Raw genomic sequence first — 9218 nt, 5'->3', positions numbered from 1 at the left:
CATGTCATTATTTCAAATGGGGCTGTACTCACTCAGGCGCATGTAGGCGCCGAACGCAGGTTGAGACGCAACATGCTGCATTTTTCCTGCGTTCGGCGCCTACACGCGCCTGAGTGAGTACAGCCCCATTTGAAATAATGACATGCGTCTATTCCTGCGCTCCCCTGCGGCTGAACGCCAAAAAACGGAACGCAGGGGAGCGCAGGTCAGAACGCCAGTGAGTAAGAGCCCTAAGAGACTACGGGTAGAGCTCCACGAGCGTTTTACGTTGGGTCGACACCTGCGACAAGTCAGATGGAGTCGCATGCATGAAGATATAATTGGACTGAATGAAAAGTCGGAGTTAACAACTACACGGTTCAACAGTTGGATGAAGACGCTGCTTTCTGCATCCACATCCGACAGTCGTGTAGCGTCGGATGTAATGCAGTTGTTACCTCTGACTTTTCTTTCAGTCCAATTATATCTTCAACTCCGTCCGAATTGTTGCGGGCATTTGTTGGCGGGCATCGTGGGGCTTTACCCTGAGCGATACTTCTTGAATGGAATGTAACCCAAAAAAAAAAACTGATCAACATACTAGTAGTAAATTTGAGAAACTACAGGGATTTGGACTTGCTAAACTGTAGCTCAAAACATCCCAGATCAGTAGAGGTGCTGAATTATGAAAAATATAGGGTATATGAAATGTTGTCCTAAATATGGAAAATTCTATCCTACTTACCGTAATTTTCCTTTCCTGGACTGAAGCATGGCAGTAGTTACTAATGGGTTAACTCCCTCGCGCAGCGGAAGGACAGGAACCAATAAAACAAGTTTCCTAACCCCCTTACCTCATCTCTTCTTACCTGTCCGAGCTCAGGCACTGAAAAGGGGGGGGTCGTACCTACTGCCATGCTTCAGTCCAGGAAAGGAAAATTACGGTAAGTAGGATAGAATTTTCCATATTTCCTGTCCTTCCGCATGGCAGTAGTTACTAATGGGAATTACCCTAGCAGTAAAGAAACCTTTTTTGGGTGGGAAAATCATTTATTAAATTGAACTGAGGAAAGGACTCTTTGTCCAAAAGAAGCCCTGTTTGCTGAAACCACATCCAGCTTATAACAACTAACAAAAGTAGATAATGATGACCACACTGCTGCATTGCAAATTTCTTCTGGTGTAGCTTGAGCTTCGAACGCCCAAGAAGCAGCAACTGCCCTAGTGGAGTGAGCCTTAATATGGGGAGCCTGTACAGACTTGAGCGAGTACGCCTTTTTGATACACGCTTTAATCCAGCTTGCAATCACACGCTTCGAAGCTTGATGCCCCATAGAAGAGCCTTTGAACAACAAAAGGAGGCTATCACATTTCTTGAATGCTTCAGTCCTCTGTAAGTATACTGACAGGCATCTCACCAAATCCAAATTATGCCATCTCTTTTCTTCTTCCGTAGAAGGATTAGGAAAGAAAGCCGGCATAACCAAGTCCTCCAAGTCCAGGACTTTCCGGACAGCTCTAATCAGTGGTTCTATAAAATCCGTATCAAACGAGGAATCTTCGTCCAACACAATTAACTCCTCCTCTTCTCCAGAACTGTCCGATTGGCTACATTTTGCTGCCGCTTGTTGACCTCCATCCTCTTCAACTGCCATCTTAGGATTCACACCTGAGCTACTGGTACCTACTTTCTGTATCACACTATCAGTGACTGTACCCACTAAATCCTTTAATGACTTAGACATTGACTCCTTGAACCAGTCCTTCATAGAACTCCATTGTTCATCTGCTCTTTTACCAGACATAGACTCCCAGCACATGAGGCACACTTTCTTGTTATGCATCGCTGGGTTGTCACACACAGAGCATTCCTTTTCCACCGCCTTCCTGAAATGATGACTTCTTCTTCTAGGTGATCTAGTAACAAAACGCATAACGTTATTACCATACAAGAACACCACCTAGGTCTCTCATCCGCACTTACCCCTAGAGGATGACCGAGATCTTCGGCTCCTAGAACTCATGCTCTGAAAAAGAGGAGTAAAAAAACAAATAAGTAGCCATAAAGAGATCTATAATGATCAGCACAAGAGCACTTACATAAAGGCTCCCCTAAAACTGCAGCCGGCTCCGCTGAACACTGCCGCAATAGCATCCGCTGGAATCCTTGATTTAAACCCTGGGCGTGTTCAGTACCCTTGATATGACATCACCAGCGCTCCAATAGGTTCCTCCGTATTAGAACGCGCTAATCATTGCGCTCAGAGCGTCTTACTGCACCACATGCGTCTTACTGCGCTCTCTAAGCCTGGCTACAAGGCTCTACTGGCTATATTGAACCAGCAGCTTCGGTGGGCAGAGAGGAACCGCACCGGTCACGGGGATCCTTCCTGTAGCGAGGACAGGAAAAAAAGAGATGAGGTAAGGGGGTTGGGAAACTTGTTTTATTGGTTCCTGTCCTTCCGCTGCGCGAGGGAGTTAACCCATTAGTAACTACTGCCATGCGGAAGGACAGGAAAAGGTGTTGCTGTGGGGGCCCCATTAAATCAAGGTAAGCCACTGAGCGAGACAAAAAATATATGTATATATGGTTTATTAATAACGGGAAAAAGGAAATAATTTTTAAAAATCTGGATTATTTGGATAAAATTGAGTCTATCGGAGATGGCCATTCCGTAATCCAGATCTTTCAGGTTTCCGGATAACAGATCCCATCGCTATATTTGGAGGAAACTTGTCTGACTTCTTTTGTAACCAGTGGCATAACTAGAATTTACTGGGCCCCACAGTATATTATTTTGGCCCCCCTCAGACATTTTTTTACAAAAATAAATGGAAACTGCTTATCAGTCACTTCCCCACTGGGAAGTTTTTAGGCTTTTAGCAGCTTCTGCTACTTCTCTAGTAACACCGCTGCTTGTGACTCCTACAGCAGAGAGATTGTTTAAAGGCAAATGAGGTATCAAAACACCCAGGCAGGTTGGCATATTTCTTCTCACTAATTTTGATAAAAGGTTCCCAATATTAATATGCATATTACTTGTTTAAATCATCTATTACCAGCTATAAAAGCCATTCATTCTGGATACAATATATTTGTTCTGAAACGTGTTTTGGAAGCTGTGTCCAGTTTAAAGGGGTGATATGGCAAGCCCTTATTTGGTGGCTAAAAAACACCGGGCTTAGAACTGAAAAGTAGAAAGTTGAAGGACAGTGAATACAAGCAATAAAGGTAAGTTATACTTCATACATTTTAAATTGAACTGAAATTTATTTCTATAAAGTTACAAAAAAAAATTAAGCAACACAATATGTATAATCACCACTAGATGGCACTTCGCCATTAAAAAATCATGCAGTACGTGTGTAGGCATTTACACATGGGAGATTACTTCATTGTAGTAAAAAAAAGTTTTATTGCAGAATAAAAACAAAACAAGTGGCATACATATGGCACCATTAATGGCTAAGTTTATAGGAATAGAGGTGACTACACTGGGCCTGGTGCATTGTAAGGTCCTGCAGAGCAGAAGCTGTAGAAGGAAAGACGGGGATAAAAGGTAATATCAACAGTTACAGTTATATTAGTGTTGCCCAACCATGACCATTCAAAAGTCTTGAATTGTGTTAACTAATACAATAGAACAGGCAAGGCTCTGAGTAGGTACTGTTACGTAATGGAGCATCAGTTGGTTTGTTACTTTTTCCATAAGTGGGTACATTTTATTGGTGTTTTATCCAGACAGCTCTGAATTACAGGAAGGCCATATTCTCTGTAATAATAAAACATACCTTGTACTTGATCCAAAGATATAATTAATCCTTATGGGGAGCAAACCCAGCCTATTGGTTTTACTTAATGTTTAAATGATTTTCTGGTAGATGTAAGGTAGTAAGATCTATTATCCTGAAAAACCCAGGTCCCAAGCATTCTGGATAAGAGATCCCATACCTGTACAGACTAGGGTATGAAGGCTAAGGAGACATGTGGATCAATAGGATTAGCTACCCATTTGTGTACTAAACACAGACACACAAACAGTAAGTGATACCTTATTGCTGTAAGAAGGTGTACAATGCAAGACAGTGGGGCACAAATGGAAATGAAAGTGGGGAGGATACGAGGATACATACACAACGCTAATTGATAGGATTCCAGCAGCCGGGAGCCAGCAGGACAAGGCTAGAAGGCATAGGACGAACAAGTAAGACAACCAGGTTATTACTGATACATAATTAACACTGTACTGAGCAAATATGACAGATATGTGGGGTCTCCGAGTGCTGGTAGGGTTATTAACATATGACAAGTGCGACCAAATGTCCCATGCATTATAATGGTACATTCATGTGTATGTTTTCATTTTTCTTTCCAGTATTTTCTGCTTTCTTTAAAGTGTTACTGACACTAAAAAACTACTCTTCAAAATATCAATGTACATTTAAAGTTACCTATAGGTCGTGCTTCAACCAGTAATTGTTACTTGAACTTGCAAACTTGACTGTTTTGCCAACCTGACTGTCCCTTCTCAACCTGTCTTTTCTTATGCTAACGGATTACTGCTGCACAGATATTGCAGCCCCTCATAGAGGAACATGGAGGATCAGATTCATAATGCAAAAGCAGCAGGCAAATACTTTTATGGCAAAATTATTTAGCATGCAAAGTCAATGTTATGATGTAAAAAAGATTTAATTTCTGGTGTGAGTCTCTTAAAGGAACAGTAATGACATCAGAACTCACCGTTTATAAGGATATAATTTACAAGATAAGGATATAATATAAAAGTGTTTTAAAGTAATGAAAATGTAATGTACTGTTGTGCTGTAATGGTACAACTGGTGTGGTTGCTTCAGAAACACTACTATAGTTTATATAGTGAATAAAGTACCCCCTCTTTTAAACTATAAGGATATTATAAGTTACCAAGGAGTTTCATGACCATATAAATACACAGTTTATAACTGATGACATCAGAACTCACCGTTTATAAGGATATAATTTACAAGATATTCATGGCGCTTGTGTATTATATAGTGAATAAAGTACCCCCTCTTGTAAAATATAAGGATATTACAAGATACCGAGGAGTTTCAGGACCATATAAAAACACGAGGCAGAAGTCCTCGTGTTTTTATACAGGTCATGGAACTCCGAGGTAACTTCTAATATCCTCATATTTTGCAACTGGGGGTACTATTTATTATAATACATAAAGTTCACTGAGTCATGTGACAGAAATGACATCAGAACTCACTGTTTATAAGGATATAATTTACAAGATAAGGATATAATACACAAGAGCCATGAATATCTTGTAAATTATATAGTGAATAAAGTATCCCCTCTTGTAAAATATAAGCATATTATAAGTTACAGAGGAGTTTCATGACCATATAAAAACACCGTTTATAACTGATGACATCAGAACTCACCGTTTATAAGGATATAATTTACAAGATATTCATGGCTCTTGTATATTATATCCTTATCTTGTAAATTATATCCTTATAAACGGTGAGTTCTGATGTCATTTCTGTCACATGAATCACTGAACTTGTGTATTATAATAAATAGTACCCCAAGTTGCAAAATATGAGGATATTAGAAGTTACCTCGGAGTTCCATGACCTGTATAAAAACACGAGGCCTTCTGCCTCGTGTTTTTATATGGTCCTGAAACTCCTCGGTATCTTGTAATATCCTTATATTTTACAAGAGGGGGTACTTTATTCACTATATATAAATTACAAGATATTCATGGCTTTTGTGTATTATATAAACATGCTGCTGTGTAGCCTTGGGACAGCTATTCAAAGCTGAAAAAGGAGAAAGGGCACAAGATACACCATAGAAGCTCTGTAGTGTACAATGGGATCTTTCAGAACATACATATCGACTGTATATCCTGTCCTTGAATTGCCCAGTCCAACCCTGTCCTTAGGGCAAATAAAGCAGATTGTCTGTTTGTATGCAGGCAAAGGAAAGTGGATCCGCTTTCATATGCTTACCCCCTGTAGCTGTCCTCCTGTGCAGAGTTATCAACATATAAATGAGAAATTACGTTTTTCTAGCAGGTGTATCTTTAGGGTAAGGGCCTCACGAGGAAACTTCGGGCAACTTCGGAAAACGAATCGCCTCATGTGATTAGCGACGGTGATTTTTCATTTTAGCCAGTGCAGAGTAAGAGAAGGTGTTCGGGGAGATTGGTCGCCGCAAAGACGAGGCGATTAGTCGACAGTCGACTAAATCTCCCCGAATCGCCCAGTGTGCCCTAACCCTTAAAGGAAAGGGCACACATAGCTGATTTCCTGCTTTCCTCTGCCTGCATTTTGTACACATGCAGAGGAAAGTGGATTGGCCTATGTGAAGCTACAAGTAGCAGATTTCAGTTCGGAAATATACTTGTTTTTCCATGCCTATATCTGCTACAGTATGTGCAGCTCTACACAGGCCAACACCAGGCGTGTCCATGGAGCTATGGGGGTGAGCACATGAAAGTGGATCTACTTTCTTCCACCTATGTACAAACGTTTTGGACTGTAAATGTGTAGGCTCAGGGTAGAGTGTAATTTTTAAGAAAGCATCTTAAAGGAATTGTTCAGTATAAAAATAATAACTGGGTAAATAGGCTGTGCAAAATAAATAATGTTTCTAATATAGTTAGTTAGCCAAAAATGTAATGTATAAAGGCTGGAGTGACTGGATGTCAAACATAATAGCCAGAACACTACTTCCTGCTTTACAGCTCTCTTGCTTTACACCGATTGGTTACCAAGCAGTAACCAATCAGTGACTTGAGGGTCATAACTGTTGCTTTTGAATCTGGCTTGAATGCTAAAGATCAATTGCAAACTCACTGAACAGTTATGTCCCATGTGGCCCCCCTTCAAGTCACAGAGTTATAGAGCTGAGAAGCAGGAAGTAGTGTTGTGACATCCAGTCACTCCAGCTTTTATACATTGCATTTTTGACTAACTATATAAGAAACATATTTATCCAGTTTTTCTTTTTATACTGAACTGTTCCTTTAAATTGTGTCTAGGATCTCTGTTTAAGAACTCTAACATCCAGCCTAGCATTTGGTACTTAGAAATTGGTTACCACCTGCACCTCAAAGTACAGCAACGCTTTTGTTAGAATTGTTGTTTAAGAATAAATGTGGTCATAGACACACTAATAATATTGTACGAAACAAATTTTCATGCAATATTCGGTGTGTGTACAGTGAGAGATGAGCAATCGAGAAATCAGATAGGGCTGGCTGGAAAATTTTGATTGGGCGCCTATGAAGGCATCTGAACATAGGCCATTGTTCCATCTTCTGTTATCGGCCCTCCACCATGTAAGGCCAGAAAAACTCTGGCCCTCTGTACTACAGAAGTTGGAGTATGGACCTGAATGATGTATAATCTCTGTATTAGCAATGAAATATGTTGAATATATAGTGAATATAGTACCCCCTACTGTAAAATAAGGATATTTTAAATAACAGAGAAATCCCATGACCATATAAAAGCATGAGGCCATTGCACTCTGAGGTGGCTTCTAATATCCTCATATTTTTTCAACAGGGGGTACTATCTATATTATAATCAGGGCCTCCATCAGGGGGGGACAGGGGGGACTGTTGTCCCGGGCCCGGATGGTTTGGGGAGTTAAGGGGGCCCGGCCGTGCTGCACTTACTTCAGTGAGCTGCAGACTTCGGAAGGGCTGGGTGGAGCTCCAATGACTGCTTCTTGTGCTCTGATTCACCATGAAATGTAAGTCCCGGTAAAGGCACATTCAGATTGGTTGGGAGAAGTTTGAACCTCCCCTCTACTTTATCGAATCACCATGTGGCTTTACCGGGACTTACATTTCACTGGCGAATCAGAGCACAAGAAATTGAAGATACTGGCATCTGAACTCCCTGGCTAAGGTACGTGCAGTTTTTTTTTTTTTTTAACTTGTGGGGACCCTGACCAATTGGTTTTTTTTGTTTTTTTTTTAAATGTGTGGGGGCCCTGACCAATTGTTTTGTTTTTGTTTTTAAATGTGTGGGGCCCTGGCTAATTGTTTTTTTTTCTTTCAAAAATGTGTGGGGCCCTGACCAATTGTTTTTTTTTTTTTAAATGTGTGGGGGCCCTGACCAATTGTTTTTTTTAAATGTGTGGGGGCCTTGACCAATTGTTTTTTTTATAAAAATGTGTGGGGGCCCTGGCTCTTGTGTGGCCTTCATACTGAGGGAGGGGTGGTGAGGGGGGCCTAGAAAATTGTATTTTGCGGGGCCCCGTGATTTCTGATGGCAGCCCTGATTATAATACACACGTTTCAGTGAGAAACAACAATGCTAACCTCCGATAATAACCAATGACACTAAACACCCTTTTAAAGGATATAATTTACAGGATTTTTATGGCTCTCTATAGTATTATAATATGTTTAATCTCACAGAACTACATGGGATGAACCCATCATATGTATTAGAACCAGGGGACCACTTGGTCTGTAGCCTCCCCTAGAATTTTATTCAGACAGGTAGTCCAAACACAGCAGAATTTCCCTGTGTGACACACTCACTTGCCACACAATAACTTTCAGCAAGCCCTGGAACCCAGCATGAGAAAGCCCTACCAGCAACTACTGTTTGTTTCAAAGGAAGGAAATGGGCACAACCACATAAGAACCAGGAAATGCAACTTCCTAAAAAGAGACCATAAATTTGACAAATGTAGCAAAATCATTTTCATGCAGAACTGCATTCTCTTTACAGAGTGTTAATTTATTTTTGTGCAGTCTTACAGGGTTTTGTCTCATCCGAGTGGACAGCAAAGTTTGTACTGCAATGATGTTTTGGCTGTTTTGGGATTTGACAAGCAATTATGGTCAAGCTTCCTTTGCAATATGATAAAGTCTAAAGTATTCTCCTTTAATGAGGGTATTAAAGAATGTTAAAGGAACAGTGACACCAAAAAATTAATGTTTTAAAGTAATGAAAATATAATCTACCAGGGTCGGACTGGGGGGTCCGGGGCCCACCGGGACTGGTGTCCAGGGCCCCCCTCTGGCCCCGCTACCTACTTGGTTCGGCGAATCCCTGCTCGGCGCATCGCGCATGCGCAAACGGCGCGCATGCGCAAACGGAAACGGCGCTCGGCGCGCATGCGCAAACGGCGCTACTATGCGCCGATTTTTTTTTTATTATTTTTAAAAAAAAGTTTGGGAGAGGGGGACTGGCCCGGCGGGGCCCACTAG

Source organism: Xenopus laevis, chromosome 3L (genome assembly GCF_017654675.1).
Source record: "Xenopus laevis strain J_2021 chromosome 3L, Xenopus_laevis_v10.1, whole genome shotgun sequence".
In the NCBI taxonomy this organism is placed as follows: Eukaryota; Metazoa; Chordata; class Amphibia; order Anura; family Pipidae; genus Xenopus; species Xenopus laevis.
The sequence above is the reverse complement of the archived record's forward strand: the minus strand, read 5'-3'. Positions refer to the sequence as shown.